Genomic DNA, 26,040 nt, shown 5'->3' with positions numbered 1-26,040 from the left:
GGCGGACACGATAAAAGGACGAAGAGGCAGAGAACCACTTTAGGTCAACGATGGGTGAAGTAGGTGCGAGTTAGGTTAAAGTAGGTAAATAGCCTGCCGGTGACCCGTCACCTGCGTTCTCGTTCTATCGAGAGCAACGTCTCTCAGTGGGAGGGACCTAACAGAATGAAGATAGTCTTCCCCACTCTGATTCACGTTCGTATACACACAGTCGTATACACGGTGCAAGCGTTTGATCGTAGTAAGCTGGTTGTTCTTGTTCCGGTAGGAATGTAGGAATAGTCGCCGCATATAGACAGGGATCTGATCAACTTTTCGCCTATTAGTGCGACCTGACATGCAAACACTTCTCTGTGTGTAGGTTACATTTGTACAACGTCTTAGCGAAATGGTACAATTTGAAGGAAGGTGAATGTATTTGGTTGATTGGAAAGTTCTGTCGCCAGATTTTGTTTGTGTGTTTACAATTTTATTTGACGATTTTTATTTTTATTTTCTATTTAACCTGCAGTTAATCGAGATACGTAGGATGAAAATTTATCCGATTAAATTTTTGTATCAAAGTAATTGGTCAACGTCAGTAAAATGTTCTTGTCGATAGAGAAACGACAATTGGAGAATTTAATTGCCGTTGAAAATTTAATAAAGCGTCTCGGACGTTGCATATTTAAAAGCCCTCCGCCGGTTTTGACATTTGACAAGTTTGAAGAAAATTCCTTGGTCGATCCTAACACACCGTACGATATTACTTCACTGGAAGACCTATAATCACTGCTGATCAATCCCATTGCATCATCAATTCCCCCACGACGAGTCACTTTTCCGTAATCATTAATATCAAAACAAGTAATCAGGCGTTCCATTCCCGACACTGATCCTCTCCAAAGGAGGTTCAACCAGATGCATCAGGCTACTGAATGATTTATCGGAAGACGCCAGGAATTGCCTCTCTATTATACCATAGACGGACTCTCTCTCTCTCTCCCTCTCCCTCTATATTAAGTCACCTGTGTTCATTATCCCGATAGGTCCGCACGAGCGTGATCTCCGGTTTTTCTTTTTTCGATCAGCGTAGCGGTATCGACGAACTTTATGCCAGCGATGCTGGCCTGGTTTCGTTGTTAAGCTGCCTCCTAGATACACAAACTATTAATCTGTTAACCTACCTGCCAGCCAGCGACCGCTTACGATCGCCGCGCGCTCGTATCGACCGACCTAGACGAGAACACGACGATCCTAGTGCTGATGGCTAATCGTTTCGTTGTTACAGTTGGATGCCAACAGGTTTCCCCCATTTGAATTTGTAACGAAGCAACACCACAAATTTATGGATTACACGAAAATCCTGAAGAATCGTTTTAAATTCTATCTGACCTTAGGCCTCTGACTATGACCTTAACTTGTTGCGATTCGGAGACGTTTTCTTGACACGAAGGTTCTTCTCGTTTCGAACTGGTAGCGAGGTGGTTTAAAAAGTGGCCACAAAATTAGCAGTCTGCGTGAAAATTCTGAATAGTTCTATCAAAATTTCTGTGATTCATTTAGTTATTAAAGATTTAACTCTTTATATTCCGAAGATAGTTTAAAGTACCATTTTCATTAAAATACTGCTACCAGAGATTGAGTCAAAAAATCAATTTATACAAAGAAAAGTCATACAGTTTGTGATAAGCATTGAATGTTTTATTAAATTTAAATGCACTCCTATAACGAAATGTACGAGGGGTTTCTATATAAGACTTTTATAAAAAAAATGTAAGCCCACAGTAGCTTGCCAGTATTAAGCACGAAACGTAGCTTTTTCCACTTGTTAAGATTTCAATTTACACTTCAGAAGAATGCAGAGTCTTAAAATATGGGTAATTAGAATACTAAAACGGCATTCCTAACACGACTTTTACGACACTTTTACGATCTCGCGCTGGGTAGAAAAAGAAACGATATTCTCGGTGTCTAAAGATTAACAAGAACCTCTAAAATGCTTCCGTTTAAAAAAAAAGGACGCCCCCCTCGAGCAACGATTTAAAATCCTGTAGATTTTGCGCACTGGAGAGTCGCTCGTAATTAAATGAACTACATTTCGCGACTGTGTCGTTGTGCTCGCGTATGCACACAAACGAACAGTAACCCCGTTTACGAGAGAAACTCTTTCGCCTGATACCCTGTGGCCCGCGACACAGTGAATTATCGTTTTAGAACGTACTCCCGGCTTAATTAAACAGAAACGGAACCTACTTTCCGAATTTTCGAGCGGACACCGACGAAAAACATTGGACTGGTTTGAATTCAATGGTAGCGCGTCCGGGGTGAAAACGAACCCAACTTTTCTCCCTCTCTGGATTTTGTTTTAGGAACGAACAGTTGAAACGGTAAACAATGTAAGTGCCAAAAAGAGTAAAAGACGAATCTTTTTAGAAATTTCGCAGCGAGTATGTTGAGAAAAGATGAAAATACAAGAATAATTTATTATAACTTTTTAGGCTAGTGCAAGATATTGATCGTAATCAATGATTCAATCTGGTCATTAGACCGTGACTGGAAAAAATCAGTTGTTCGTAAAAAGCGAATAGTCCGTCGTTTATCATTTCAACTTCTCGAATAGTGGAATGATTAATAAACATTACTCGTGGAAAGACTTGATGATTTCCTTTCTCGTCCTCAGGAAGCGACATTGATGAGTAAATTATTTCCATGTATGTAAATGGGAAAGGAAAAAGAGGAAAATTATATTTATATATATACAGTCTTCTTTTCCTGAAATTCATAACTTTTCTTTGCAAAAGAGTACTGGATTTGCTATGCTTCGATTGCGTTAAAAAACTCGGGGTTTGTACGATATAAACACATTCTACATACATGTCTATATACATGTACCATACAAATAGAGAGCTAAAAATGTGCTAGTAAATTAGAACTTCAATTCCCATAAAACTAGACTTAGATACGCTCTTAGGTCAGGGACAGAACAACAGATCGATCAGATCGTACACTGTACCAACTGTGTGCAAGGTCTGCCTGTAACACACGCATATTCAAGGAGCAGAACAACACGTAAGCCAAGTGTTTGCACGTCGCATCGATTGAAATTGTTCTTCGCACTGTTGGGGCGCAATTAAAAATTTATCAACGATCTCACGAATAGCCGCAACGATTCGTAGACAAAACAAGGAAAGAAGAAAAGCCGTTTTCTCACTTTGCTCCCGCGAGGTTACACGACCAAAAGTTAAAGGCGAGTACCATGACAAAAGATTACATCATGTAGGTACATACTTTGAACTCTGAACTTTGAACCTTTCTCTTTCCTTCTCTCAACTGCTTCATCCCCTTTGTATATCGTTTCTTCTCTCCATTCTTTCTTTCCTTTTCTCTCTCCGTTTATTCTTTCTTTCTCATCCTTTCTTTCCTTGTCGTCATTTCATTTTTCTCCCTCCTCCTTTGTTTTTTCTCCTTCTTTTCTCTCGCTATAAACTTTCCCAACAATCCAACGAAATAACACATCGTTATCAATTTTATAAGACTCAGTCATCGTTCACCACTATCTCGATCTCATCAATCGGTCAAACCCGTTTTCTCAAAAGTTTCACAGAGCTGAATCTATTTTATCGTGCAGAGTCGCTTCTTCTTCGCCGATTTTCTCGTCACGTGGCAGCCTGTGTAAGAAGAGCGAAGGATAAAGAGAGGAAAAATCGAGGGAGGGCCGCCGGGAGGAAGATGAAATACGAAGAGGAAGCGGAGCTAGCCCGGCTAGCACGGACCGATCGATAGAAAACACGCTGGGCGCGTTCGCGTGTAATGAGGAAGTGTTCTCTCGCAAACAGTTACAAGTGGAGTAGGTTACGTAGATAAGTCGTCACACATACGGCCGTGTGTAATTCTCTCCTGGCGAGTGGGCATGTGGGCTCTCTCGATACCGAGCCGCCGCGACCGACATTACAGGTGTAATATGCAACGTAGCCAGTTACATTTACTCCGGAAAGGGAGACGAGGCCTCGAGAGAGAAGAGAGAGAGAGAGTGAGAGAGAGAAGCTGCAGTTTAACGTCGATGGAAAATGGATCGACCGATTCAGGAGACCAGGCAAAATTGCCCCGAGCCGCTTCGACCCAGGGAATCGATCGTGCAAAAGCGTATCGGTGGGGACTTAATGTTTTTGGATAATTGATTTTTTCGTCTGCGTGAATTCGCTGATTTATCTTTTCTCCTTGAGATAAATAAATTCGTGGTAATAACTGAGCTGCGGACTTTTATGCTCTTATGGGAGTTTCGGAGATACAAAAATACACAGAGCGCATATACCACCAAAAATATATTAACGATATACGTATAAAAATAATAAAAATATAAAATGTTTATTCAATGTGTTATCTATTGTGATTGACTTGATTGTGTTCAATATACAATATCTAAAGTATAAAATACACAAAGTAAAATGAAATGTAGAGTGAAACAAATCTTAGCTTAATCTATTTCTTTAATCGTACTCATAAAGTTTAAATCTGCATGCGTATCCACAGTCTAATGGGAAATTTTGTCTCTTTCAGACGTTAAGTACCAATTATGAAAATGAGAAGTTTAGAAAAAGTTAGCCGTTGAAAGATTCATTTACAAGGTGTATCTCAGTATGCAGTCAACGTTCGTATATCTAGCGATGTTGCTAAAAATCCAGCAAAGCACTCATATATTTAATAAGTGATAGCATACGTTCGTTTATGTAGCTATGTTAATGTTCTTGAAAAGTACACACGTTTAATCTCGTTACACCTACGTCAATTTCATCATCTTATGTTGAGTAGCTGATGCGTTTATTTAGGTTTTTGGGTAATAAGATTTGCTGACGTGTCATAACTGAAAGTGGAACAGATGACCGCGATTTTCTGTATGAAACTTAATAAATTTCAAAGTAAAACGTATCAAACGCTGGAATTGCTCTGTCAAAATTAACAGCGTTTGGATGATGTAAATGTTTTTAACCAAATTTTCAGAGAATCCGAGAGATTCTCTCACAAAGGGAACGAAAGTAGAATATAGGGGAAAAATGTTGAAAAATATTACAAAGGAAATTTAAACGTTATTTCAGGAAGAGAACTTTTTAATTCTTTTCATTCATAATAGAATGCTTTCACAAACTGACACGGTTTACCTTAATCAGATTATAATATTAATGAAATTGTATTCAATAATACATTTCTGTAACGTTTATTGTATCAATTCGTTATTTGTTAATTAATTAGCCTATACTTACTTAGTCACTGCATTGTCATATTTTGTATATTAATAAATTACGAAGCTAATTTGTACGCAGAATAAGCAGAATAATGACACTTTCCAGATTCCAACAGTCACGCTTTTATTTATTAAAATTGTTTATCGTATTGTGATATTTTCGACAGAATTTGATGTTTCTTTACAAATAGAAAGAAGACAAATGTTACTTCCTATGATATTAATCTTCTTTCGGAGAAGTTGCAGTTTCAGAAAACGATAAGGTTCAGAATGCTAACAGAATGTCGCATTAGCGTGAAGTAGATCTGATGTTCGCGAAGCAAAGTAATTGAAACGAGAGAAGTTTCGTTCCAAAATTGCGAGATACAGCAATTAGGAAATTGGAGAACATGGAAATATACAGAACACTGAAAATGTAAATTCGAATACTTTCGCGATCCGTTTCGAACTCGGAAATTAGAGAAAGATCGTTTGAAAAGTTAAGAATCAAAGACCCGAAGGTTGAAGGATTTCGAAATCTGAAGATTCGAAAATTTGAGACTTTGAATGTTTAAACCTTAAAGATGCGAAGATCGAAAAGTACAAAAATCGAAAGATATGAATACTTGAATATTGCATTTGAAATTTGAAAATATAAAGAGTTGGGAATTTGAAAATTTAAAAATCCAAAGGTATAAAACTTTGAAAACTATGAAATCAAAGATAGCAAAAATTGGATCAAAGAAGCAGCCCGCGTGCAAACCAAAGTAAAATCCCTCTATGTACTATCAAAAGCCTTTGGTCTGTGCATTACATACGCGTGCTTAATGCGCCTATACTTGTTCTCGCGTTTTATCAGAACATATCGGTACAGTGGCAGCGATGGATCGCATTAGGCTTGGCGTCGGGAGTCGCGGGCGGCGCGCGCGTTTTATAAATCCTAGATGAAACGTTTCCTATCGGCGTTATCTGAATTGGACGGTGACCTGTGCTCAATAGAGGTGTACAGAAAGGCCAGCGCGCAGCGGCGAACGAAACGAGGCTTTGGTTTGGATATCAAACTGGCCAGCGCCTGTTGATATTAGCATTTATTTATATCTCCTGACCTCAAATATGTGTAACGTGCTCTCCCCCTCTACTCGTGACTCGTGACAGGCTTGGCTATACAGGCACGCCTCCGTTTTCGAGGTTACGTGCGAGCTGATATCGAGTTCCATCAAATTTTGTCGGTGCCGTAACATCGGTGTCTCTTCGCAGTGATAACGCGGACGTGGTTTGCGCGGAACCATTCGCACGCCATCGCACCGGTAACGTTCGGTCACACTGTACTTTCCAGCTTTCCAGCAAGGATATCCTTCTTCCCAAAGCGTTCACCACTTTTCCTTGAACTCATCTCTTGTTCTATGAACGCATTGGTACACGCTCGATCGACGAAGCTGAATGAGAAGATTTAACACTTACGAGGACAAGATGGCTGTAGCTGAGCGTCTGTTCTTTTTTAGATCATACAATATCGACTATCTACGTATTAATACGAATATCAATATCGTAAGATAATTCTGTACACGGTTCTGAGAATCCCTCAAAATTTCTAAATATGTACTTGTGAAAGAGTTAAATAATTGGAGTTTCGCCCGTTACGGGCGACTCATCTTCGAGAGAAGTCTGAATTTTTATTCCCTTTCCACGACTTTACTTTCAGCTTATATCCAAAACTGTTATATCCGATCGATGGGGAAACTATCGCGTAGGTTATTTGTAGAAAAAAGCCGAAGATGGCCTAAACTATATCTTATAACAGGATACTGCCTCAAGGGTGAAAGACGAAGGGGAGCGACTCGAGAAAATAAGGTCTATTGACGATTCTAGAGAGATTTCATGGAGGTGGGCGATATCTTTTGTTGGACGAGTTTTATGTCCGATATCTTATAGCGTGGTAGTCGATTGGCAAAATATATTGGTTAGGCTATTGCTGCTGAGATTCACTGGTTATTTGAGAATTTATCGAAGACTGGATTAATAAAGTACGAGAGGAAAATGTTGGTTGGATCTTGCAATACAACAACTCATCGACTCACGCTATCACATCCAATTATAGTTTTTAACCTTCAGTTTTAATTCTACAGACCAACCTCGGATTTAGATATTATTTAACACGGTACTACAGAGACCTTACCAATTAACGCTTAGCCAAATACATAATAAAGAAATTACGATGTATGTGATTGAAAGAAAATGTACACTGGTTTACGAATTGAAAAAGAATTGGCATACGAATGGGTTATGAGAGCGTATGAATCCGTACGATTACACAGCGACTTCATAGCGAAGCAACATTATCTCTCGGTAGATGCGCGCCGCCAGAAAAACCATCTCGTACAATGAAGTATTCAGAGGCGGTTAATGTAGAACAGAAGGAAAGCCACGATCGTGAAACCGGCGAGGATAAGTAGAATAGCAACAGTTATTCCAAAACAGATCAGCAGATAAACCTTCACCAGTCATGTTGGTCACAGCGTGAACCGCGCTGGTGAACGCGCCAGAGAATCGAGTTCCTTTAGTTCGAGCCGAACAATCCTTCGTTTTTGCAACTAAAATTAGCATGATCCACGATATCGGGAATAATGTCGAAATTCTCCATTCGAGATCACTTCAACATTTTGCTCTGGTTACGTTCTCCTCGGAATGTTATATATCGTGCACGCTTTTCTAATTAATCTTCCGTGAACGATTTTATCTTCTTAATTTTTCTAGTGTTCCAGGCTTTCAAGAAATCTGTGTAAATCCTAAGATATTTATCAATGACGTATTGTGAAATCGTGTTTAAACCACGTGTTTGTCATCTTTTATTCAAAAAAAAATATTCAAGGATTAAATTTCCTTCGAAATCGCTAGAATATGGAATGATGAAATTTTTTTAATAACTCTCTAAATTAGCGATGAATGTAACGATAACCGAGAAAAGGAATAAAGATTGTTTTCAAAATTTGTTTAGGATAGCCACATAAAGAAGGTAGTAAGTAGGGTCGATAAGAGCACAAGTTGTTGAACAAAAGATCTCCACTGAAGAATATTCTTCGGTGTATACAGCTTCCAGCCATTTTAGCCAACAGAAGGAACACGAGCCAAGCGACGTGTCCTTTAGAGCACACTGCCGATCCTTCGATCCCTTCCTGCCATAAAGGAAACTTTCCCTTCCGCTTACTTCCATAGCCAGCGGACTTGGGTGCTTTCGAACTTTCTTTGTACCAAACAAATACTATGGAATCGTCTTCGAGGTTCTCCTTCGGATATTCTACTTATACACGTATTTTTAAAACTGCCTGGACTCGTTTCGCCAGACGGTATATGGCAGCAGGTTTCTAACAGCACGTTCTCGCCGGTATGATTTACTAAATCTGCAGAGCGTTCGTCTCGACGCGTACACGTGCGATCGAGATCGAATCAACGTCTACAGGATTTCAAATCGAAATATTTCAAGTATGTTGCGCTACTGAAACTATATGAGTCTCTCTGATGCTTTTGTTCGTTTATTAATTTCATCATACAAATACACGATAAATGTTCAACTCCATCTACGAACCACAAATGTATCGTTCTATTCCTTCTTAATCGTAAAGAATGATAAAGCAAATACGTATGTATTTAATAGTAATCCCAAGTCCACGGATAACGCAACGAATAATTTTATTATCTTCAAATAACAAAAACGTTCGTCGTTTAATGAGTTTAATCGATAGGCCATTATCGTATCGGCGGGTATCTTCGATTCCCCAGCGTCGAATTCGCCTCATTTTTCAGCCACTCGATTTAATTAAGGTTATCTGTGGCAGCGCTCGTAAAGCAGCAAAGATAACAGATCGTTTTGCATAAAGATAACTTAATATGTACATACTGAACGCAGCGCAACTTAACCGAGACGAACAAAGAGAGCGAGAGAGGAGAGAGAGGGAGGAGGTAACAATCTGTGTCGCCGACTAATTAAGAGCAATCCTTATCTTTGGTATCGCGCTTGTTTGCTTGGCATTCGCTGTTCGAAATAGCATTACCGAAATTGAAGTCCCAGCATCTAGAGGATAAATTAACGTTTAACATACTCATGTTAATCGAGAAAGAAGGAAAGGAGGCGCTGGATGAAAACTTTGCATTAAGACCTCGCTTGAGAATTGGTTCGAAAGTATATTAATCGATATGCTCGTATATGATTTTATATCGAACTTTATGGATCGAATGGAACGTTGTATGACGATTACTAACACCTTCCATCCTGAAATCCTGATTTACTTCTTTAATTCTATTTTAAACATTTCAGTGACATTTCATATAAGCGTTGATGCTCTTAAATATTAAAATAAAGTATCAGACTAAATTAGTTGGAAAGAGAAAAACCGCTTTTCGAACCTACTAAAACTCTTTCTAATCTATAATATCATTTACCAACCACAAAGATATGCCTCTCTCTCTCTTTCAGAACCGTTAGCTCTTATGACTAATCGCTACTGAAAGTTGTAGCAGACTAAACGCCCACGTTTCTTTTATATCAACGATCGAGAACCCGACGATTATAATACCGAGTCACGTTTATAGCGTGAATTGTAATTCTAACGTGACAAAACGCGATCTTAAACTGGATATCAGCCTCAAGTTTTATTTCCCTATTGTCGCTTACGTTATCATTAAAACGTAGGTTTCTCTTAAAAATTTGACAAATAGAAGGACGGAAGATAACTCGGTATAAAAGAACGCTCTAAAAGAGATTGAAAGATGTAAATTTAAAAAGCAAACACTAACTCACTAATAACATTAAAAAAAGAATCTATCCATAAAACAAACAATCGCGCTAAGAACAGTTCAAACAAAGACAGGACAAATAAATTTATTTTAACAAAAATTTAAGTGAGTCTAAAAAACAAACAAACGCTCTGCAAAAATGTTAACAAAAAGCAATAAGTACTACACAAATACAAGTTTTCTAATCGATGTAAAACACACGGAAATAAATTTTTAAAAAAGGAATAAAAAGAAGTAATCCTGAAAAAAGGAGACGCAAGAAAAAGGCATAAGAAACTGAAGTTCCGCGAACAACAATGAGCATCGTGTCTAAGATCGAGACTAAATACATGCGTGGGGTGGGGGGATCCTTCGCAATGTGGACATCCTTGGCATAAGCATAGAAAGCTAGAAAGCCTCGGCGGCGGCAGAGACAATGATAACCCAAATAGTAAATGGCGAGCTCGGTGATCCGACTTTGTTCGAGAGAAACCTTCTGCTTGGAGCGAATTCGACGACGAATCCGATGTCGGCAGAGGCAAGCCAGGCCCGTATGCTCTGTTTTCGGAGAAAGTGCATTTCCGTTCGTGCGTAGGTATACAAGACACCCGTGTGACTCAATGGAAAAAAGCGAAATGTTTCTCTTGGTCTTCGTCGGCGATCGACGTAAATGTAACAGAAAAGCAGCAAGGGCAACGGGGGGGAGAGAAAGGGAGATAAATCAAAGACGACAGATCTCGACCTCGTTTCCCTTCCTGAAATTTAGCGGCAGGCCGCTTCCCTTATCGTGATCGCCCTGAATCTCTCGATGATTCGATAGAAAAACTTTTGGAGAAAGCAAGAAACTTTGGAAGAGTGAATATTTTCGAGGAAGATTCATTTCTCTTTCAGAATACTTACAGCAGAATTCTTTATATCTGAATATGATATTGACACACAGTTGTATTTATCATAACATTTACATACTAATTGATTATGTTGAAATATGTGTATTTCATATCATTTATTATCATTTGGCAATACTTTCGTATGATTACGAAAATTTGCTAATTATTAATAATAAGGACATACTGTAGGAGAAAGTGTTTAAGCAAACTTATATCGTAAGAAAAATAGTATTTTTATTCCACTAGATACACTACCAAATATTTCTACTTATATTTCTATAATATTATATTATAATATAATATATTTCTATAATATTATATTATAATATAATATATTTCTATAATAATCTATATAATTTATTAATATTCCTATAATATACTATATCGTCATCTAATAATACGTTTTTAACTAAGAAACACTCGCTAAAGAAAGAACCAACAAAAATGTTACAAAACTTCTTAAAATACCATGTGTTGTACGACTGCATTGCTTTCACCCTGTTCAACATGAAAGCCAGCGGACACAATACCACTAAACTCCCAGTCCAATTTCCCTAAACCAACGTGTACAATCGATTGCATAAACCCCACAATCAAATCCAAACTGACTGCACATTATCGACAACCACGTAATTGGAACAACAAGATTGTTCCCATTAATCATCCCCAACTCCCCCTTTCTGTCACAAAAAGCCAACCAAACGTTTGATTCTCCATTCCTCATTCTCGATAGAATATCTTCGATTTCTTCCTAAACAACAGTGGTGTATGTGTATATAAATAATATATATTGTGTCTATTAATTAACGTTAATAGCCCGTGAAAAGAATTCAAGAATATTCGCTGCATCTTTCCCAATCATACTCTGAAACTAAGAAATCATCCGAATAAGAATAGTATCCGCTGAGAAATTGGACGAGCTATTAATTTGCCTGGCGCAAAATCCGTATAGTTTTTTAATCCCCTTAAAGTTATGTTTCCACATGACAATTGCAACTTTTACTGACACGAAATGTCATGGCTGTCATCATAAAAAGTAAAAGTAGCGCTGTCATGACATTGGACTTCGTGCTGCCTAGTTATTACTAAAGGAAACAATGCATTTAGAGACTGACAGGACAATGTGTTCGAAGGTAAAAAAATTACAAAGCTTGCTAGGTTGTTATAATTTTCTTCTATCACCACTGAAACACTATAATATTCGACAATAAGAAGAAGAAAATTCGTTATCGTTCTTTCCAGCATTCGTCTAAAGATACCCTACGGTTTAACACCATAATTATTTATATATTCCGTAGCCTGTTCGAAGCGTCTTAGCTCGATTTTAACGCTTCGTTCATTCCGCTGCCACAAGGAATTATTAAAATGAGCGGACTGACGAGACTCGTTTACGTTTACACGGCTGCGTGCTGTGTGAATTTAAAAAGGGGGAACAATGCTGTCAAGAATATTTGCCAGCTATCACACAGGACCGCTGTAAACGTGAAAAAGCGACGACGTCGATTTCGAGGACGAAGAATCGTAAAATTATCAGAAAAAAATTTCAGGCTTCCCAACAGTGCATCGGTCGCTACGTGACATATAAATTTTACGAAACTTAAACTTTAGTCTTAGGAAGACCAAAAATTATTCACGAAACTAGAAAGAGCTAAAAAAGAATTAAACTTTGAACAATTTTTGAACGATTAGACCTGTAACATCGATTCTCCGATCTCTCACGAACAAGTACTTACAAATAAGACACTTCTCAATAACCAGTATATTCTCTGGTTTCACGATGTCGTCCGAGAAAACGTTTTACGAGGATTGACACAACAATTTAATGCTGTTGCAAGCCAAAGCCGGCATTTGCCACCTCGTAGAAAGCCGGTTAGACCTTTTTTTGCGACAAGACGCAGGAGTGCTCGTTCCCTTTCTCTCGCGGTCGAGCGAAATGCCGATCGTTGCTCGCCAGGAACCACCGATTTAATAAAAGAATTTCCTTGCTCAATAGGAGACGGTTCTTTGTTGTTGCAGTCGAGGTTACAACGCGGCTACGAGTTGCCCGAGTCGATGACAAGTCGCGAAACCTGCGATTACCACGGGGAAAGTTTCGACGAGGGATGTCGAAACTTCGTAAGAAGAAAATAAGGTGTGGAATTTGAGAAAGATTATTTTAGAAAGCAAAGATAAAACGAATATCGTCGATGTTTTATATCGATAAAAGTAGATTGAAGTTTGACAAATATTGTGAAATTATTATCGTCGTACGAAAAAGAATCGATATCATAAAATTTGATACCAGAATCTATCCTTTCTGGCTAAAGCAGTACAGATTGAAATATATAATCTACTTTCTCTATTAGTCCACTGAATAGAATCTACGTAATATATTTTCTATTATACGTACTATGTACGTAATTACGTTCTCCTTTTACTATTTTTATTTATCATTCAAACATCACCAGTCTTCACCAATTTCACTCCTAAACCAATCTACATTACAATTACCTTGCTATATTTTATATACGGTTATTATCTTTTTCTCACTATTTTCATTTCTCATCCAATCATCACGTACAGTCCCAACCATCACCGATTCCACTTTAAAGCCAATTCACTCTTCTCTCTCTCTCTTATCCGAATTCAACCACTCCTACAGCCAACATCTGTTGCTCTTAGACAACATTCCCATCCGTAATCCTTCGCATGACGACATCTCCCGTCTCGAAAATTGCACATAGTATATACTATCCAAGTACGGAAGCCGGCCACGCGATCAAGGCTTATAATTCGAAGCCGTGGCCCGTGGCGAAATTCTGAGAAATTCTTGGAAAGGGGCGAGAGAGAGTCTCGACGTGCCACGAGGCTTGCTACGAAGCACAAAACATCCACGGTAGCGCTATCAAAGGCGGGGTTCATTGTACACAAAGTGGGTAAAGGTAGGTAACCCATTTTGGGGGTGGTCGGCCATCTCTCTCTCTCTCTCTCTCGCTCGCTTCCTGTTTCCAACCATCCTAACACCGTGTTCTCCGTCTCTGTCCGCTGCACTGGTCCGTACGTACCAACACCAGCAACCAACTGGTAGCTTGTGCCGTGTCGTTGAGTATTGAGCGGGGTGAATGCTCTTGCGCAATGCACGTACAGCAACCCCAACCTCGTCGACCTCGAAGCTCCTTCGTCCGGGTCTAGCCTGGCCCTGGTCGCGATTGATTAACCGAATACCGATGATGTTTCATCCTATTAGGATTATTATTCGCAACCATGCACTAGGGATTACGTGTGCATTCGGTGCTGTGAGGACTGGTTCAAGAAAGACTTGTGGAATTGCTAGTGGGTCGTCCAAAGGATGAGTTCAGAAAGACGAGAAATAAATGATGTTTTTTATCTTTATAAGAATAGGATGTTTAATATGCTAGATGGATGGTACTAACAAACACTGATAAGATAAACAAGATCCTTGAATCAGAGGAATTAATCTTGGAGGATGAGAAGGAATAAAAGATTCAGAGGAAAGTGGTACGAGTGAGGCAATTTTTAATTTCTACAAACTGGGATAAAGTGAAACTCTGACGAAGAAATCTGTATTGCTATAAATATTAAGATTTAAGGCTATATGTATACGTACTCTAGACGTTTCGAAAGTTTGGTTTGGGTATTGAATAAAAATTTATTTGATTCTTTCATACGATAGTTATTACAATTTTATAATTATCACGTTTAAAGACAGCTTTTCGCGTTCTCTGAAACATTAATGCTTTCGAACGGCGTTACTTTCAAAACAGAGGTGCGACTTGACAATTTCAAAAAAAAGTCAGCAGTTAATGGATTAAAAGGAAACGACGCAATTTATCTTGCACGCTACCCTCCGGTAGTTTCGAGCTACGAGGGTAGAGCACAATTTGTGAAGTATAACCTACAGGTCGAGATATTTGCGAGAGCATCGATCCAACGCAACAATACTCGTTTCCATAAGAAGCCATAGTGTGATAAGGAACTTATTGGATCCCCTAGGGCTAGCTGGAAGATATCACGACTCTCCTTTCCAGGTGAAATATCGAACGAGACGCGAGAGTTACCTTATCGAACAAAAACACTTCCGTTTTTCCATCCCCTTTTTACTTCGTCCTCCTTCAAAGAGAGAAGGAGAAAAAAGGAAAGGACCGCGGTGTAGAAGCAATTAGTCTGTAACCAAGTTTTACGGCCGCTTTAATGGGCTTCCATATAGAAGGAAGCTGGCAAACGCGGCCCTCTTCCTATCCTTCCGCACGAAGTTAACGTGTTTCGCGAGAGAAAATAAAACAACGAAAAAGGGAAGCTAGATGAACGAAACGTTTCCTCGTTATGGGAATAACTTTTCGACGTTAGCTTCGTTCGAATCGAGTCCGGGGTTACCAGGTCTGCTGGCCAATTAAAAGTTATAAGTATCGCCGATAAATATCGGTGATCGAGCACGGTATACTCGGTCTACTCGAATATACTGCAATTACAAGTTGTTACGTAGTGAGGCATGCATCAGGGAAATGTATGAAATTCCAACTTTTAATGGAATCGAGGTAAAAGGATATCGACCTCTGTCAAATGTACGACACTTTATTTAGGAATTTCATTCGAAGAATAACCGTAACTAATTTTACGCCAGCAGTAGCGTAAGTTCAGTACCTCTTGTAATTGCCTAACCTATATCTGTAATTTATGAATTCGTCATTAATTTGTACGTTTAAGTAACGTACACGTATTATTATTACAAACTGACCAAAGTGCCCTGATTTTAGGTACACAGCATATATGAACGTGGATGGTTTTGGAGGTGGTCTGGGTACGAGCATGTGGCCGATTCTCTTTCGCAGCTGACGCTCGACGAGCCATTTAATGGCTCGTTATGGATGAAAAGAAAAAATGGAACAGTTCGTGAAAAAACGACCACAGCACACGAGATCGTATTTTTCCTCTGTTTTTCTTTTTTACTTTTTCTTGTTGCCAATTAGTTGGTAACACCTAGTCGATATATAGGTTCGATTTTGCATAAAAAAGGAATAAAATTCCGGGAATTCCAAGGATGCCTGGTACGCGCAACCATTTCAGCTGATTACCGGGCAATCATATTCTTGCACAAGCGGCCAGGATCGTGTGTTGCAAAGATCACCTCGTGCACGTGCTCAATTCGTGCGAATTGAATGTCAGTAGCTAAACCGCTTTACCACTTTGTGCCATGCCAGATGAAAGAATAGTCGAGCTTCTCGTAATTAAAGTTGAAAGGTTGTAGGGTTGAAAGGAGCGAGCCTGTGTCGTTCTTCGGATCGATTATAAAAATAACAAGGACGGAGAGAGAGGCTCAAGGAAAAGGGAAATGAGGGAAAAGGCGACGAATGACGAGCCATTTGAAAAGCAAAGCACGATAAGCCGTCGAGTTCCCTCGCTCGAAGGGGTGGAACCCTTCGAATCTTCCTACCTCGAGCTACCATCGTGCTGGCAAGACAAATCCCAGGCGATTTTTGCTCCGGAAAATTGCATAAGTTTTCCCAGCGTACCCACTTTCTTTCCCCTCTTTTCCTTTTCGTTCTTTCTGCTTTTTATTGTACCACCGATATAGAAGGGGAGGGACGAAGTTTAATATTCGTTGCAGTCGATGGGAATTCTACGGGTTGAATATAAAATAGAGAGGAAGTTCGATCTGGAATAGAAGACTGTTTGATACTCTGGAATTATGCTGGTGAATTTACTATTATTTCAGTCGTCGATTATTCGACTTGACAATGGGTTATTTCCAAAGGAAAAAAACCACTTACTACTGTCATGTAGGAACTGAGCAAAAATTAATGATTTAGAATTGGAAATTCATGGAAATTTATGCGAAGATTAGAGCTATGTACGGATTATAGTGTGTCATTGTAAATACATTACAAAAACAAGAAGTAACATTATCTATCGTTATCTCGACTATTTTTTAAGTATAATGTAATTTTAGAAGTTAGTAAAAATTGACATAAACACTCGATAGCTTACAAAAAAATGCGAAGCTTTTAAGAATAGTAATTTGCGAACTAATTAATTAAATGAAATAATACACGGACAAATCCATTGACCTCAACTGAATGCAATTCATAGCTATAAAAAGTATTATAGTTTAATTCTGAACCTAACGCCTTCTGTGCTTCTCTTATCGATGTCTGATCATTATCGCATTATACTTAAGCGACTTCTCGCACGGACATATGTTCGTACATACAAATATCCATTTCTGTTTCTATTACAATTTTTCGAATATATATATATATATATTTCGAATATATATATATATTCAGGGAAAAAACGAAAGAAACAAAATACGTGGAACGATGGTTAGAGTTAGAAGAGATTACAAAGAACGAGCAGACGTTATCGGACGATAGCGGAAATCTAGAAAAGCGACAGTAACCAGAAACGGCTGGTTATCGGATATCGAATAAAAAGCCGAGGAGGTATGTATGTTTGCAAAGAAGCATGATTCATAGCTGTCAACGATCGATATTTCGATACAGATGGTCTATCGGCGTTTCCTTTCAAGTACTGATGCGATTATCGATAACAAGTATACGTGCTATAGTTGCAATTTGCAATCACCGATATATATATAGAGAGAGAGAGAGAATTCCGCGAACTATTAATGGCGTGACAATATGCAGCTTCTGTCTGGTATTTAATTGCGACTACAATTGAAATTAAAGCTACTGGAATAGAATTTAGAAAGTAAAATTCGGTGAATGATTCACGAAGATCAGAATACGTGTTAAGGATTCCATGAAATAATTTGAACTATGTTATAAACCATATTAATCTATTATGGTTGGAAATCTACGATGGAAAAGAATTCTAGATACTGAAAATTCGAAGTTTCATACCGTGGCACATCGTATCAACAATATTATAGTCGAATAAATTCTATGTAATTCCCCGTTCTCTATATGAAATTGGAGGTGAATTCTGTAACTACTCGATCGAGAACGATCCGCATTTGTCAAGCTGACTGAACAGTAGGCGAACCCCATTTTCGAATTAGATTTAAAGAAGAGGGATCTAACAACGACCGAGTAACTCGATTGCTAGAGCAGTCGTCTGGAAAACGAAAGATCTGGATTTAAATCCTGCACACGCGATCGATACGGTCAGCTCCAGTCCTTCCTCGGCGCTTGCTCGCCGGAAGTGGAATTCGTTTCAACCTCCTAACATTTAATTCCGTTTGTAACGAAAGAGGGTGGTGTTTGTTGACTATTTGAAATGTAAACGATTGCTATTTCAGATTACCGGCTCATGGACGAATACAGCAACGATAGTTCCACTTGAATTTCTCTGTTTACTTATCCTATCTTAATTATGTTTGAGATTATTTATCAAGTTAAGAAGCAGGTAAGAGAATTTCTTAACGCTTAGAGAACTTGACGCGTAATATAATCAAAGAGAAGATCCGATAGAAACATACACCAAAAATTTGTTAAAGTGATAAAATAATAGAATATGAGGATTTTGGAGAGTAAAATATATTTTGATGAATTCTTCTCTTTTATATATTGTTGCGAATAATAGATTATATTCGTGCAAACTATGAACGTTTTTAATCACTCGAGAAATTCTATACAAACCTATACCAGAACCTTCTTGTACGATAATTTACCAATATAATTATAGTAATTTAACAAATAATTTGCTAATACTATTTGTAAATTAACGAATTACAAATTACAGATTACAGATTTTCTTTTTATAATCTCACAATTTTACTTCAAATAAAAGAATCAGTTAACTTGTAATTTTCAAAATTATTTATAACACTTTATCCATTATATCCATTTGTGTATAAGACCTGTTGATTAGTACTGCTAACTCGTAACTCGGAATTTGTGTATCAGAGTTATAGCTGTTGATTAGTGTTCGTAACTCGTGACTCATAAAACTAATAATATTGATTCCATCGTAAAAGAAGGATTTGACCAACTTAATGCAATCCATGACACAACTCGGTATCGTTTCGCTATCCCCACAAAATAGCAAAACCAATCAATTTAAACCTCGACAGATAAATCACGTCTAGACAATTATCAACCTCGTTAACCCTCGACCGATCGCGAACGTTCGAAACGGAGTCAGAGTGCGACAAAACCTGATGGACGTTCCTTGGATATCACGATATGAACGACAGCTGAATCGACCAGGGAGGAGCGTGGTTGCACGCGTGCCACAAATGGGAAAGTCTTGTACGATCGTGACACATTTTTATCGCGCTACGTACACGCAGTGTCGGCGCGTTCACAAGAAAGTCGTAACATTTTGCAGAGCTACGATATGAAGATACGATAGTGGTGGAAATAAAGTAGCACTCGTGGTGCGTGCAAATGCGTACACACGCCACCAACAACCCTGACACCAGAGGCAAGCACCAGATAATTATCTTACATTATTGCTTATAAGCATCTGTAGTTCGCTCTATTTCGTAATGATATATGAACGTTGTTAAATACCGGTTATGGTATTCGAAGATAATCTTTGAATATAAATTCAAATTGTTCATCTAATTCTTTTCGATCCGAATCTCGATATTACGTTTCTTCAAAATGAAAAATATATTTCTTTTTGCATTAGCCACTAGATCTTAGAAAAATATTTTTATATTATTGACACAAAATTATCTCAAGGCAAGGAACCAAGGAGATGATACTTTTAAGAACTTCTTCGATATTTGTCTGTCAGAAACTATTACAGCGAAGCTAGGAGAATAGCGATAACGAAGTTCTATCAGATCTTCTGTCGTACATGCTACCCGTACTGAACTTCAATTCGCAATCGCTACGGATTAAATAAAAATCAATCTATGCCAAGTACCCTGAGGAGTCACGTGAAGATGTAGATATTCAGTTATCAATGTTGAGACGTCAACAGCGATTTACGTTATATGCCGATAGTAGGACAATGAAATATGAGATATGCAGACATTTTACGTAGAAGAAACATCGCAAAACAATCCTAACATATTTTCTTTGTCAGTGGTATACTGGAAAGACTACTCTATACAAAATGAACGAAACTCCATTACCTTCGTATCGTGTAATCCACTGCTAACAATAAAACTAGATTCAAGGATCACAGCGGTGTTCTTCATTCATAAAGGATTATTCTATCGATGGTATGTCAATATTTCATAATTTCAGTCCGCCTTTGTGTCTCTCATTTTTCTCCTTTCATTTTTTCTTTTGACAATCTCGTTTCATCGTCCACGTTCTCGTCTCGACGAACGTCCGGTGAAACTGTTTGACGATCAAACATCCTCTCCTCCTTTCAGGGCCTCTTCGTCGCTTGCCCATTGCTTTGGCGACGTTGTCGGATTATGAAACGTCCTGTACACGCCACTTTCACTATCGCGGCCAAGTTTCATAACTGTTATTATCGAGGTCATACGTAGGTTGGAGAGAAGTCGACAGACAGGCAGAGAAAAGGGTCTCTGCCGTTGATTATCGTCATTGAATCTCTATAGACGCCGATTTCCTCCAGCCAGTCGATCGATTTTCTCTAGGAAACCAGCTAGCAGATCCAGCTTACTGGTTGCTGGACGTTTCTCCATCGTAACGCTGCTAGAATGCTCTTATATATCTTGTCTCTTTGACCGTTGTGAGCTCGGTACTGTGTAAAAAGTATCGTATTCTGTGCTTTGTATTTGTCGATACATTTTCCTACGACGTATTCGCGTTAATTACCGGCGTTTTGTTAATATGATTCGTAAGTGTTAACGATAGATCTGTAAAGAGAATAGAAAGTTTCCTTCATACGCAATACGAGATGGTTTAAACAGACTTTTTCTAGGGCCGAACTAGAGTTTAGTTCAGATAGGAGAGATAGATATTCTATCGCGTTGACGATGGATTACGTTGTCCTAACCCGAAATCGAAAGAATTCTTCTCGATGTCTAGAGCAAAAGAAGAGTTAGGTTTGATTTGGCTCTTAGATTAGAACTCAGATTACTTTAGAATGAAAAATATTCCGCCGCATGAATAAAGGATCGTTTCGTTGGAATTCGAAATCGAACAAATTTCTATCGGTTATCGAGGGAAGAAAAACATTAAGTTTAGAACATGTTAAATTCTTAAATCAAAGTCTGTTAGATAGAGAAGATTCCTCTATCTAGAGCAGTTCTGACATAAATATCCTCGCGAAATACCTGGTCGCGTGGATAAAGGGTTATTTCATTCCAATAAAAATACGAGGAATTCTTTTTCGATTTTTGGAACAGCAAAAGGGCTACCGAGTTTCGTTATCGCAGTGACGGATCTCCAGGGAAAGTTAATCGCATGGATGCCATTTAATTTGGTGGCTACGCTGAAAAGTACCGTCGTCGAGTTCCTGTCCGTCGAAACAATATTCTCGTTGACTCGTTTCAAGCCAAGAGAAAAGCCTGTACTATTCCCCTTGCGACCCTGCAGAGAAACGCGGCCCGTTTCGAATTAAAGTTCCTCACCCGCGGAAGAGAAGTCGTTCTTGTTTCACGAAACGCAAACTGAACGCAAAACGGAAAGGAACGGAAAGGCGAGAGGCAATGTGTGCGCCACGCACAAAACGACAATTTCGTGGAACGATGAAAGAGAACGGGTTGTACAAAGAGGAGGACACACGGAGAGGACGGGCCAACGGAAAGTGCACGAACAGGAGAGCACGCGCAACAGAGGAAGAGGGGATCGGGGTGAAAACAGAACCACCGAATACGAGTACGCACGCTTTTTCGAGGGTGGCTCCCTGAAAGCTGGCTATATACTCGGTGTCTCGTTACTTTCTCCACAAATTCGTCTCCATGGAAATGTACGTTATGAGAAAGGAAGAAAGCGAAACAGAAGTTTGGAGCGGAACTCGCGGTCTGTCTTGATATATATGTTTTATTACGAACGATAAATTTTATTTTCCCGCGCTAGATTTTGAATATCTTTATCATATTTCCTGATCGTAGAAGGCGATATTAATATTTGGACAATAGCGCATGGATAAAAATAATCCTGAAATAATTGGAATCATTAAGAATTGTCCTAATATGGATCCAAAGTTTCATATATAATCAATATCGATATTAATCGATGTCTAAAAATACAAACTTTATGTCTAGAAAGCTTGCCAAATCTAACTTAACGCCTTAGTCTCTCCAATTGAAACTTTAGCTAAAACTCTAATCCAACGCCAACTTAAATCTTAATAATAGAATAACGAAACGATACTAACATATATCTTCTCATCTCGAAAAAGAATTGGAATTTTTAAAGTTACTCTGTGTACCAAAGAAAAGTTGTTTGGATCTATTTCTCTTTATAATGAATTCTCTGCGACCACCTCATGAAACCTGATGCATCCCCTCTACTAATATATACAATAATATTTGTATCAGAGCCTTGTGTCTCGTTACATACGACGAATAACTGCATGGGAACATTCTAATGGGACACCCTGTATGATACGTGAGCGTGTGCATGTATGCAAAACGTGCACAGAGGGAGAAATCCGCAGGAATCGCTGGGTAAAGACGACGGGTCTGGCAAAGTTGCGCGTTCACCCTCGAGCACCCAGTCATCTCCCGTCTCGGGGATATTTAATATGCCGTGGCGGGGTTACAGTTTCCATCGAACAACCGGGAACCGGATAAATGCGCGAAGCCAACGCCGGCAAACTTTTCTGCAGACCGAAACGTCGCTCTATCGATTCAACCGGTTTTATCAGCAACCTGAATACAAGATCGACCGACCGCCTGCTTGATTACCGGAAGAGGTACGAGCAACGTGGACGTGGCAGCTTGTTTTTTGTCAAACGTTCCGTTGTATAACGATATTCTACAATCGTGGAAAAATTTGCCAGATGGGACGACCATTGGTTGAAAGAGCCTAGTTTGGGATTCTACGAGAATCGAACGGATTGGAGAAGACTAATTTGAAGAAGATGGAACATAGAAAAGCTAAGCGAAGGTTTGAGGTGGTCGAAACGTATTTGGGGATTTCGCCCGCTTCTTTTGGATTATTAGTTTAGGAGCGGACAGTTTAAGGGTGGACAGCTTGAAGGGTTCATTTCTTGTTGGATCAATACCGAAGAATTACATTTGAAGTTGCTTGATTTATTTGTGGAGAATTTTACTCACTCTTTTTGAATTTGCTCGTCTGATCGACTACATTATATTAGAATACTTGTTTTTTTTTTTTTTTTAATATAATCAAATAACGACAAAATCAGAAAATCAACAGAAATGAAATAATAATGTTCAATTACTAATTCTATGATACACGTGAAATTGGAATTACGCACTCTGTGAAAGTATGAAAATTAAATATAAACCGCACTATTGAATGGAACGTACCAAGAGACTAACAGGAAACTTTTATTTTCCTGTCTTTTTATTTCATTTTACCCATTTTGCTTCTGACCACCGTTTTTATTATTACGTTGTATTTGTTTTGCGATTTCATTTACAACTGCGCCGCATTATCCACCGCACAAGATCTTTTAACTCGTTACACAAGTAACTAAACAAAACGGGAAGGCAAGCAACTTTTATAGAAATAAAAAAAGGCAAGTTTTCGCGGTTGTTTCCTATCTCGTTAAATGCTGCTTTTACATGGAAAACGCTCGAGCTTTTAGCAAACGTCGGGAACGGTTTTTAACGCTGTACATTATGCAGGATAATTCATCAAAAGTAGAACACTTAATCATTATTTTTAGCCATTATGAAATAATATTATACTTGAACCAGAAACTAAAGAATTTCATAATTCTGACAATTTTAACTAGATTTACTAGATTATAAAATAATTAAATAATGAAAATTTTCACGACAAAAGCTAAAGTTTAACGCTATATATCCTCTATCATACTTATTAGATTAAGTTCATTTCTGCCGTTTATCTATTCTGTTTTTCTCTAATTATATCTATAAAAATTGTATACGCCTTTCATCATATGAAAACTAAATTGAAAATTGTGAAGACGTGCTAAGTCTGGTCGACTAACGAGAAAAGAGATGATATTACAACAATGGAACATTATTAAACGTAGTCATGTGCTCGCGAGCACGCATAATGACGAGGACGCATGTGGAAGGAATCATATGTAGTCGAGATAAAAGAGTTCCATGAGTCATACACGTAGAATCTTGACTTGATGATCGTAAGTGATCCTTGACGCTTAACGGCTCCACGACCTCGATTTTGGTTAAAACAAGCGGAAATTGGTTAAGCGTCCGCGCGCACCGCTTTTGTGCCATTGTGTGCGTCAGCGAATCATCGACAATAGTGTTCGCAATTCGAAATTACCATATTGCCAATGCACTCTCTCGGGTTAATTCGCGTTCACGTGAAATCTCGTTTGATAACGTCATGAAAAAATTGGTAACTGTTTTATCGACTGGACTGAAAACACTCATTGAAAACGAAGATTTTGAATCTCGTGGAAGAATTGTAAATTACGGACGAATAAAGTTGAAATGAAAAACGTGAGAAATAAACGTTGAAGCGTTTACGGCTTTAAATACGTCGTGTTTATACACTGTGTTTATAGGTTGTGTCATTCACCGTGACAAATGTCGTTTAACGTTCATCGTACGCGAAATAAGTTAGTACGAAAGTAAAAGTTAATGGCCGTCGAAGAAATGGACAGACCACTCGGAGAAATTGGTTTGTCTTGAGAAAAGTGAAATTCACATGAGCGTCGCTACGTGATATTAGTAACGAAAAACGGATAAAGTCCAGGAGAAACTTAAAATACGTGATATTAGGTATTAGATTTCTCATTTTAAATTTAATTCTGATATCACATTTAATGTAACGCAATTGTGGTGAATGATTAAATTAAATACTGGATAATTGCAGTTGTATTGAGTCACGCAGTGATAATCTATGACAGTCGTTTGAATTTACAATTTTCGAAAATAACATAAGTTATAATTGCTCGATAAACAATGTGAGAATACAATAATATTTCCTAAAAACGTTATTGGACATTCAAAAAACATTACATCATTTCAATAATTGGAATCCCACCATTATTTGACAATGATGGATAGTCCTTACTCTCTGCTAACCTCACAATATTTTAGATGGTATTTTAATTTGATTTCGATAGTATATTAGAAAAAATAAAAGCATATGATTTTCATTTGCAGTTAAATATTATGCAACAGATTTTTTATTTTGTTTCAAATTCATAAATAATTTTTTAAGCGTTATTTTGTACTTACGTTATAACATTTTGATATCTCTGAAAATCTTAAACAATAAAATTTTCTCTTTTCTATGCCTCTGCTTCAAGTGTAAGATTTCACGAAATACTAACAACACTTTTACTCACTGAACAAATAAATTAATTTAAAATAATTCTAAAAACGATACTAAACACAGCTATAAAAGATCGTTTGAAATGACAGGAAACTACAAACGATCCCTAGTGCTAGAAATCATAAAATTTAAAGCATCATCAAAGACCAACCCGTCGATAAAGATGGTTGCTGTACTTCATTCATCACATTAAAATAAGATAATTTTATTATGTCTTTTTAGTTTCAAAAAGGTAATTTAAAGAAAGTAATTATTTTGTACTGAAAAAGTAAAATGATAAACTAGAAATATTTTTAAAAAATACATTTTAAACAGTATTTTTCTATTAAAATACTATTTAAATGAAAACTAAAGCATAATACATACATTATTAAATGTATATGTATATATTAATGATGCACATATGAAATGTAAATATATGTACATTGATGAAAAATTACTCAAAAATTTGTTTAAGAACACGACCATATTTTAGTCTTTCGTGTTCTCTCTTCATATAACATACAATTCATAATACATTATATAATAAATTAATCAGTTGTCTTTTTGATTTAATAATCTGTATTTTGTATGACATTGATAACCATACATATTATTTAAAACAACATTTTTTAAATTTTGATGTATTTAAATTTGAACGAAAATTTAAATATATTAAATAAAACCATAAATCATTTTTATCATTTTTTCTTTCAATGCTTTTGTAGTTTATACATCATGCTATAACATACATTTGGCTGTTAAATAATAATTATGTTGTTCTGTAATTAATTATATTATTTATTTATAATCCATTCTGCATCTAAATAATTTAACAACCACATTATTCCTTAATATCATTTCTAATTATTGCAATTAATTAGTGTGATTAGTATGCAAT

General features: G+C 37.7%; 1 protein-coding gene across 1 annotated transcript in view; it reads right to left on the bottom strand.

Moving 5' to 3' along the window:
- LOC117230665 (protein roadkill) overlaps positions 1–26,040 on the bottom strand; it is a 126,438-nt gene that overhangs the window by 98,987 nt on the left and 1,411 nt on the right. The gene's annotated exons all lie outside the window — the stretch shown is intronic.

The sequence above is a fragment of the Bombus vosnesenskii genome, unplaced genomic scaffold, assembly GCF_011952255.1.
Source record: "Bombus vosnesenskii isolate JDL3184/JDL3185 unplaced genomic scaffold, Bvos_JDL3184-5_v1.1 scf7180000013267, whole genome shotgun sequence".
NCBI lineage: Eukaryota > Metazoa > Arthropoda > Insecta > Hymenoptera > Apidae > Bombus > Bombus vosnesenskii.
This window is presented reverse-complemented; position numbering and strand designations above follow the sequence as displayed.